The sequence below is a fragment of the Saccopteryx leptura genome, chromosome 2 (assembly GCF_036850995.1).
Source record: "Saccopteryx leptura isolate mSacLep1 chromosome 2, mSacLep1_pri_phased_curated, whole genome shotgun sequence".
Lineage (NCBI taxonomy): Eukaryota > Metazoa > Chordata > Mammalia > Chiroptera > Emballonuridae > Saccopteryx > Saccopteryx leptura.
Window position 1 is genome coordinate 240,574,524 of NC_089504.1, and position 8,510 is coordinate 240,583,033.

Genomic DNA, 8,510 nt, shown 5'->3' on the forward strand with positions numbered 1-8,510 from the left:
CCCACCCGCAAGGCAGCAAATGGGAAGGGCCTCAGGGCGTGGGCATCCTGACCTGTGATTTCTCGGACTATGTTGCTGCCTGCGTGGCCTTGGTCAGGTTCCTGCGTCTTTCTGAGCTATTGTTCCTCATTTGTGAATGGGCACAAGGACAAGGGAGCTGTTTGTTTTAAATAAAAGTGTATAAAGGAAGTGAATGTACAAACAGACACAAGAATTGCTGCATGGCTGAAATAGGGGCAGTGGTCCCTGCAGCCACGGCCCCTGTGCTCTGTCCCCTTCCTTCTAGCTCCCCTCCGCTGCCCTCCTCCCTCCAGCAGCTCCCAAGATGCACATTTTGAAAACTGCTGGTTAGAATGAATTCGTGGGGTAGGGCGTGGGATTAGTCCCGGGGCGGGATGCAGCATGAGGCAGTCCCTGAGGTGGTCTCTAGCAGCACGGAGAAGGTGCAGGGCAGATCTGTGTGCGGGCTTGCCAACCCAGCATCCCTTCCTCCTCCTTCTGGCACAAACCCCCCAATATTCTTTGGATAACCACTCACTGTCACTTGGTCCATGTGGTTTGGCTGGGCTGCAGCTGTGAGCACATGACTGGGGCCTGGACCATCAGATCATTCAACCCTACTTGCCGTAGCCACTGAGTTAGCAACGGGCAGCTGAACCTCCCAGAGCCCATCAGACCTAACCCTGGGACTTTTACACACATAACCAGGAAGAAGCCTGGATTTGACTCTGGGATGATGTACAATTGGTGGAGAGAACCGATCTAAAAAAGAAACCTATATAGGGAATAGCAGAACCAAAGAGATGGGGAAAGGCAGATTCCTGACAACTTTATTGAAGGCCTGGATCCAGCCATGCCTGAAGCTAACACAGCCCTTGCTTCTCAGGCAAACACTCCAGTATGTTTCTGTTCTGGCTCAAGTCCATTTAAGTTAGGAGTTTGTCACTTTGCAACCGAAACCTCATGACTAATACACAAGAGCAAGTTATCTCACCCCTTTAAGTTTCAGTTTTCTCATCTGCTAAGTGTCTCTAAAAATCTATACCCTTTACCTTTAAGTGGATCTATAAACACATATATTCTATCACCGTGGCAGCAGCAAGACATTAGCAAGAGTGGTAAAGTATTTTGAATATTTATTAGTTCTCAGGAAAGCAAAACAAGGGTTGGTTAATATCAGTCCACTTCATTCTCTAAATGCGGGTGGGGGAGCAAACAGACGGATACGTAAATGTTCACTGTAAATGGGAACGGAGACAGCAGGAAGAAACCGCCTGGTAACGGGAAAATGCCATGGCGAGGGCAGTCAGGCCTTGGTTTTGGATTTTTCAACGAAATGGGGGGGGGGTGTCTGCAGGGGGCTAAGGCTCCCATACTTCTGCAGGGGGGTCTGAGCCCAAGGGAAACCCCCTCAGTCATGTAAGCCCCTAGGCTCTCGAGGTCGGGGAATATGTAGGGGAGCAATTGAAAGGGGTTTGTCTTAGAGCAAAAGGTTTGGAGGCCCATGCTTCACAACTGTGGGTGAACTCCCGACAGGCCATTGTTGTTCAACTTCATATGCACTGTCACATCTTCCCTGGACAGACAGCCTGGACTTGCGTGGCCCCGGAGGGCAGTGGTCCTGGGGAATGCCGTCTTGGAACTGTATTGTGGGCTGCTCAGGAGTCCTTGAAATCAAAAGGCCTGAGCTCCACATGTCACAGCCCTCGCACATAAATACCACCAGGGGGGATTTCCCACGGAATTTTTTGCAACCACTCAAATGTTTCATTTCCCATTGTTTGCCAGCCCCTCTCGGAGCCTCAACTGTCAAAGCAGCAGCAAACACAGGCTGCTTTTCCCCCAGGATCCCACAGCGCTTGCTCTCACTTCCTCTCTGCGTTGGGAAGCCAGAGTTGGCAGGATATGATCTGCGCGGCCAGGGAATAAGGTCTGTTAGTCAGCTAGTGAAGCAAGTCCACGGAGGGAATACCCACTGTACCCAGCCCGTCCTGCTGGGGAGGCACGGCTCTGTGCCATCCCCTTGGTGATTACTCTAATCATGGCGACTAATAATTATATTTATAGAAAGAAACCCCTTCCACAAATCCAAAGCACTTGACCAAAATATACGAAGCAACTGTTAATTTTTCACTTTTTAAAATGAGGACTCGAATCATTTTTTTCCCCCCGACCCAGCAAATTTTAATGGAATTCTAATTTGTATTTCCTACATCCGTGTTTAGAGGAGATTGGTTGAAGACACATATTTTAGACATGCGCTGGGCTGGGCATTTGGGGGACCCAAATACGAATAAGGCGTAGTCAGCTTCCTGCCCACAAGGAGCCCATGGTTTAGGGAGGTGTAGAGACTTCACGGGACACAAGAGTGACTGGGAGTTGATTGAGAGGATGTAGGTGTGAGGCGTGAGTAGGAGTAGCCAGGCAGACACGTCTGTGAGTCTGTTATCGGTCACCAAATGGTACTGTGAGTACTCTGCATAACCCCCGGCACCCATACAAGGCTGGGCCCATGTGAAACGGCCTGATTCTGTGAAGACAAGAAATAGCGAACATACCTGTAAACGTGCTTTCACCTGCCCCCCCTTTGCAGATAGAGATTGCCCTAGTGATGTATTTATTCATGAAGCCATTCGTTCATTCATTCATTCATTTACTCATTGATTCATCAAAACCACAAATATTTACTGATTACTTTAGGATGTGCCAAGTACAGGCTATTGCTGGACATACAAGAGGTGACCAAAATCAATCTGGTGCCTTGCCTCCTAGAGTTTCCATCCCAACCATTAAACAAATACCAACATCAAATAACAAGGAAATACACAATACAATAAAAAACAGTGGCGTGTGCATCTGAGAATCTGCATGCCCCTCATTCACTGACCTCCCACTTTATACCAAGTGCTGTGTGGGCTACAAAGTTAGGTGTACACACCTTGTACAGAAACTGTCTGAGGACCGACCGGGGCTCCTGACAGAAAGAGGTCAGAGAGGGGTGACAGCTGCACTTCCATGGCACTTTTTACACCGATGGACACTCTGAGTCCTACGCCTGTTGTTACAATGACAGAGACGGAAGAAGCGCGAAGTGGCTCTTATATTTCCCCAAATCCACACTGTGTGTCCATATAAAGGAATTCCACCCAGGAGGGAAACAGAAGACCTGAAACAGTCAAGTCTCAGGAAGTGGCGATTGGGGAAAGTTTACCCAGGGTGTGAATTCCAGCTCACATCTCTTCCAGGGGGACCCCTTTCCTCTCTGCCCCTGCACGGTGTGGGTCTTCACTTGGCCAGGGTGTGACCTGGTCACCAGAACTAATATTTATCAGTACCTCTCAGATCCCAGACATCACAATATTCCTGAGAAGGGGGTATTAAAGCTCCCATTTTACAAATAAGGAGGTTGAATTCCTGGCCACACACAACTGGACAGTGGTGGAGCAAGAATTGGGACTTGGTCTGTCAGATTCAGGGACCTGTGGAGCTTGTGATACTCAGAGCTGCCTGGGTTTGTGGGCTGGTTAGGAGGCCTGTCTGCAGGATGCTGGGGGAGGTGGCCAGGGGAGGCAGGGCCCAGTCGCTGGGGCTGCAGCGCCGCCCAGGAATCCGGCCCAGCCCGCCCACTTTTTAATAAGGTGGCATCCTTGACAGGCACTCTTGTCCTTTTCCTGTGCCGGCCATCCTAACACAATAAATAAAGTCTTAGAGTAACGTGACCCGAGCCAGGCAGTAAATGATGGCACTGTCAGTTGTACACGACTGTTGAAACAAACACAGACTGTAATCATCGTGCTGTATGGGGAGAAAGACATTTGGCAAATGAGATTCCATTTTCACATTGGTTTGTGCTGAGCATATAAATTTCCTGCAGGCCGGCCAGCGTTGGGGGTGTGTAATTGATTGCCTGCATTATAATAAACAAGCCGTGACAGGTGATCATTCATCATATTCCGCTGAACGTTCCAGCACACCAGAAAACGGAGGAAGAGAGGGAACGCGGGAGTGAGGGGAGAGGAGAGGAGTCGTCTGGGGGAGGGGAGAGGGTCGGAAAGACCGAGTATTCCCGACAGACAGAAAGCCGGGGAAGGGGCGGGGGAGAGAATCCGCAGAGAGGGCTCGGGGAAAGTGAAAGCAATTACTATAATTCTTTTGATTATCTAATTTGTTCTCTCTGGTCTTCGTTATATGACCCTCCCCCCACCCCACTCCAACATAGGAGGTCCCCCTGGGGGACTTGGGAAGGCACAGAGAATGCTCCTCCCAAGACTGAGGGGAGGAAGGGGAAAGGCGAGGTGGGGGAGGGTCTGCGTCTAGTTGTAACCGGAGTAGATACATTCGGTAAACCTCAGGAGGAAGAGGGTGTGTGTGTGTGCGCGCGCATGTGAGTGTGCGCAAGTGTATGCAGGACTCAGCTTCTTTTGCGCGGTGATGTCTTTAATCAGATGGATAGGAGCCAGTCTCTTTAAATAAAAAAAATTTAAAGGGTGTTTGGGAAAAAGAAAAAGTGAAAAGTTCCTTTTATTGGAGAAAAGGACAGAATCCAAGTTGGCATCGCGTCTGGTTCCAGAAGCCTGTCATATGGTACTCTCCCTCCTTCCCCTTGTCCCCCGCATCAGCCTCTCTCTGCCCTTGGCCCGGGGCTGGGGGTCGCACGGGAGCTGTTGGGAAGCACCCTCCTTTCCAAGGGCTTCAACCTAGACAGACAGGAGGAGGAAGCACGTTGGCGTATGAAGGACAGAAAGACAAATGAAGAGCTCTCCAGCCAGCATACGCATTAAATAAGTACTTACATTATGCAAAAGCCACGGCCCTCAACAAGGGGCTGGGTGAAGAGCGGGCACAGGGAAGGATTCGTCTCAGACTAGTCTCCCCAGTTCTCACCCTTCCAATTTCTAGCCCTGCCGTCCCCACCCATCAGGTATCCTCTCATCTCCTCCCGGGTACCAAATGTTTAGCGCGGAGGAGAGACTCCGACCCAGGGAGCTGGGTGTTGAGGGGGCAAGGCCCGCGCTAACATCGGGGGTGGGGCCTGGGCAGGGCTTAGCCGGGGGCGGGACCCACGCTGGAGGGGGCGGGGCAAGTGCAGAAGAAAGACATTAACCTTACGGGCGACTTGGCTTCTCATCTCACACAGCTTCGCAGAGTCCACTCTGCCTTTTTTTTTTTTTTTTTTTTTACCATAGCCTTAACAACTGTAATCTGTTAATCTATTACCTTTGAGGTTATTGTAAAATCACCACTTTTGGAGAATCTGTACAAGGGGCCCCCTTCTGAACGCTGTGACCTCCTCCACCAGCAGCGTCCCTGGGTGGCCTGTGTTGTCTTTGAAAGGTTAACAAGTCATTTGGGTCTTTCCAGAATCCCAGGAGATCGCTAGGACGAGCGCTATTGTCTCGATGCACTTATTTCTTCCCACCTCCCCACAACAGCCTATGCAGTAGGTCTTAGGATCCCAATTTAACAGGCAAAGAAACCAAGGCACAAAGAAATGAAGTTACTTGCTCGCGGTCTGGTAGCAAAAATATTTTAAAAAATTAAATCCAAGCGTTGTCTTCTAGTATCTTTCCAGCACCCCTCTGAAGACACACTCTTTCATCCTACAAGCCCTGTAAATAAGTGCACAAATGTATAGGGGGCAGCAGAGTTGAGTCTCTTTGGAATGATGGTGTGATTGATCCCTCACCAAGCCCTCTTGTTTTTACCCGCTACCTATCACTCCGATCTGCCCACTTTTCTCCACTACCCTTGTTCCCCCTGGTCCAGGACATCTCTCTTCTGGATCATGGCTCCCACCTCCTCACTGGTCCCCCTCCTAACACTGTTGCCCACTCACTGCCATCCATTCACCGCCAGTAGCCAGTCTGACCTGTTTGCTGTTCTCAGCATGAAAGCACTGTGCAGACCCTTCACCAGATGGCTTGGCCTGCCTCCCTAGCTCCATCTTTTAAAAAGTTATTACCGTCATTATTATAGTAAAATGCATGTAACATAAAATTTAGCATGTTAACCATTTTAAAGTGTAGACTCACAGTGTTGTGTGATCATCACTACTGTCAAGTCCAGAACATTTTATTACCCCACACCAAGACCCTTTAGCTGTTAGGAGTCACTTCCCCTTCTGCCCTCCCCCCTGCCCCTGGCGACCACCAATCTACTTTCTGTCTCTATGGATTTGCCTATTCTGGATATTTCTTGTAAATGGGATCCTACAAGATATGGTATTTTATGACTTCTTTCCCTTAGCATAACGTTTTTAATGTTCATCCATGTTGTAGCAGGTGTCACAACCCCATTCCTTTTTATGGTTGAATAATATTCTGTTGTATGGATAAACCACATTGTGTTTATCCACTGATGAACATTTGGGTTGTTTCCAATGTTGGGCTCTTGTGAATAATGCCCCTACAAACACATGTGTGCAAGTTTTTGTTCGAACATCTGTTTCCAATTCTTTCGGTACATACTTAGGAGTGGAATTGCTGGGTCATATGGTTAATTCAATGTTGAACTTCTTGGGGAACAGCCAGACTTGTTTTCCACGGTGACTGCATCATGGTCCATTCTCACTGGCAGAGCAGAAGAGTTCCAATTTTTTACATCCTTGCCAACACTTGTCATTTTCTATTTTTTAAAATGCCCATCCTAGTGGGTGTGCCTAGCTTCATCTTTTAATTCCCTCCCCCACCCCTCTTTACTCTGGCCTTCTGCTTCCTCAAAGATACCACTTATTTATTTTATTTATTCTAGAGAGAGGGGGGAGAGAGAGAGAAAGAAGTGTGGGGACGAGCAGGAAGCATCAACTCCCATATGTGCCTTGACCAGGCAAGTGCAGGGTTCAAACTGGTGAGCTCAGCATTCCAGGTCGACGCTTTACCCACTGCGCCACCACAGGTCAGGCGATACTGCTTTCTCTTAAAAGAGGCCTTTGCATACATATAGTGACTTCTGCTTTCATCTTCAAAGCTAGATCGGGTCCCCCTGTGATGGTGCATCTCAGTCCTACCACTCAGTTGTAAGTTGACATTTCCTTGTGTGGTTACTGATTAATGTCCATCTTCTTGACTTGACAACAATCCCCCTTCCCCCCCCCTCCGCCCCGGCAGGGACCATCCTGCTTTTGCTGTCTGCTGTATCCTCCTTAGCATGGGCCTAGGTAAATTTTAGGTGCTCCATAAATACTTAGTGAGGGATGAATGAACAATGAGTAAGATCCAAGTTCAGGTCCTACGTCCTTATGAATTTCCCTTCTTTTCTTTTCTTTTTCCTTTCTTTTCCTTTTCTTCTCTTCTTTTTCTTTTTCGCAGCTCAGTGGGGTTGGCAGACCTCAGTAAATTAGGAACTGAGCAAAGTGCTTTGTCCGTAAGGAACTGGGAGGCTGGTGGGGTTCCCATGGCAGATTACTCCTCACTAACGTTTCCCTTCGGAGCCAGGGCAATTCAGCCACGGGCTTCCGAGTCTTGCATGGGAATTGTATTGATTCTGCCCTATGGTGCTGCTGAAGGTTTAGGGACTTGAAATTTATTTGCTTAGTGTAAACATGACCCTTAGCATGACAGGGTGATCCCCATGTTTGCCAAGCCATTAATTTTTATGTAATAACAGCGACCACAACCATTGGCATTTCTCCCCCACTCTGAGTCGTCCTGAAGGTCAGATCTGTGGGATTGTGAGAGACTGAAACCTTGTAAAGCAGAATGTAGCAGTGAATTCTCTGTGTTTACAGCTCAGCTCCTACACGCCGCTCCGTGGAACTGAAAATAGAGGATTAAAAATTCATGCAGTGACTTTCTTCCAAGGAACTCCAAATGCTTCCGACGGTCTTTATCCTTGTGAAGTCATTAGCGGTCAGAGATCACCACGCCCATCTTGAAGACAGGGAAACAGAGGCCCAGAGATAGGAGGCTATGTAGCCAGTCCCCTGCACCCCCCCACTCCTGCACCCCCATAAGGGAGCAGCAGGCTCTAGCAAAGAGCCCCTCCCACCCCGTCTTTCTAGCCCATGCCCTCTCCATTAGCTTGATTAGGACAATTGATTTATTCATTCTTAGTGGTTGAGAGGGGAAAAAAACCCCAACATGCCATTTGTGTGATATAAATATCTCTGGAAAAAGCGAAAAAACATTGTGTCATACATATTTTCTTAATACCACAGTTAATCACACATGTCCAAGTGCACAGTTCCATCAATCGAGGAGGGGGGGGTGGGGTAGAGGCAAGTCAGGGGACACTTAGTTCCAGAATCCTCGGCCCCAGCAAAAGACACACTAGCGGTTTTTTTCTTCAGTGTCCCCCTTTTAGAGACCCTCCCAGAGGTCACAGAAGGCTGGCACTGGGCCAGAACATCAGGAGGTCGGGAAGCCAGGGTGCTGGGACGTCTGTTAGACTGGCCAGTTCCCAAAGAAGGAGATGGGGAGTGTCATTTTCTCATTCAATATGCTCCCTGGATTCACAGAAGGATTTGGATCTCCACGTGGTTGTTTTCTCTACCCCCCCCCCCCCCAACATTA

At 48.8% G+C, this 8,510-nt stretch overlaps 1 long non-coding RNA gene across 1 annotated transcript; it reads right to left on the bottom strand.

Annotated features, from left to right (window-relative positions):
* Positions 1-4,416: 4,416 nt before the first annotated feature.
* On the bottom strand, positions 4,417-4,970 carry LOC136393363 (uncharacterized). The gene is made up of 2 exons (XR_010749084.1): positions 4,794-4,970; positions 4,417-4,697 (listed from the first exon to the last, which is right to left on the bottom strand). It is a non-coding gene; the product is annotated as an uncharacterized lncRNA (long non-coding RNA).
* Between the last annotated feature and the right edge of the window lie 3,540 nt (positions 4,971-8,510).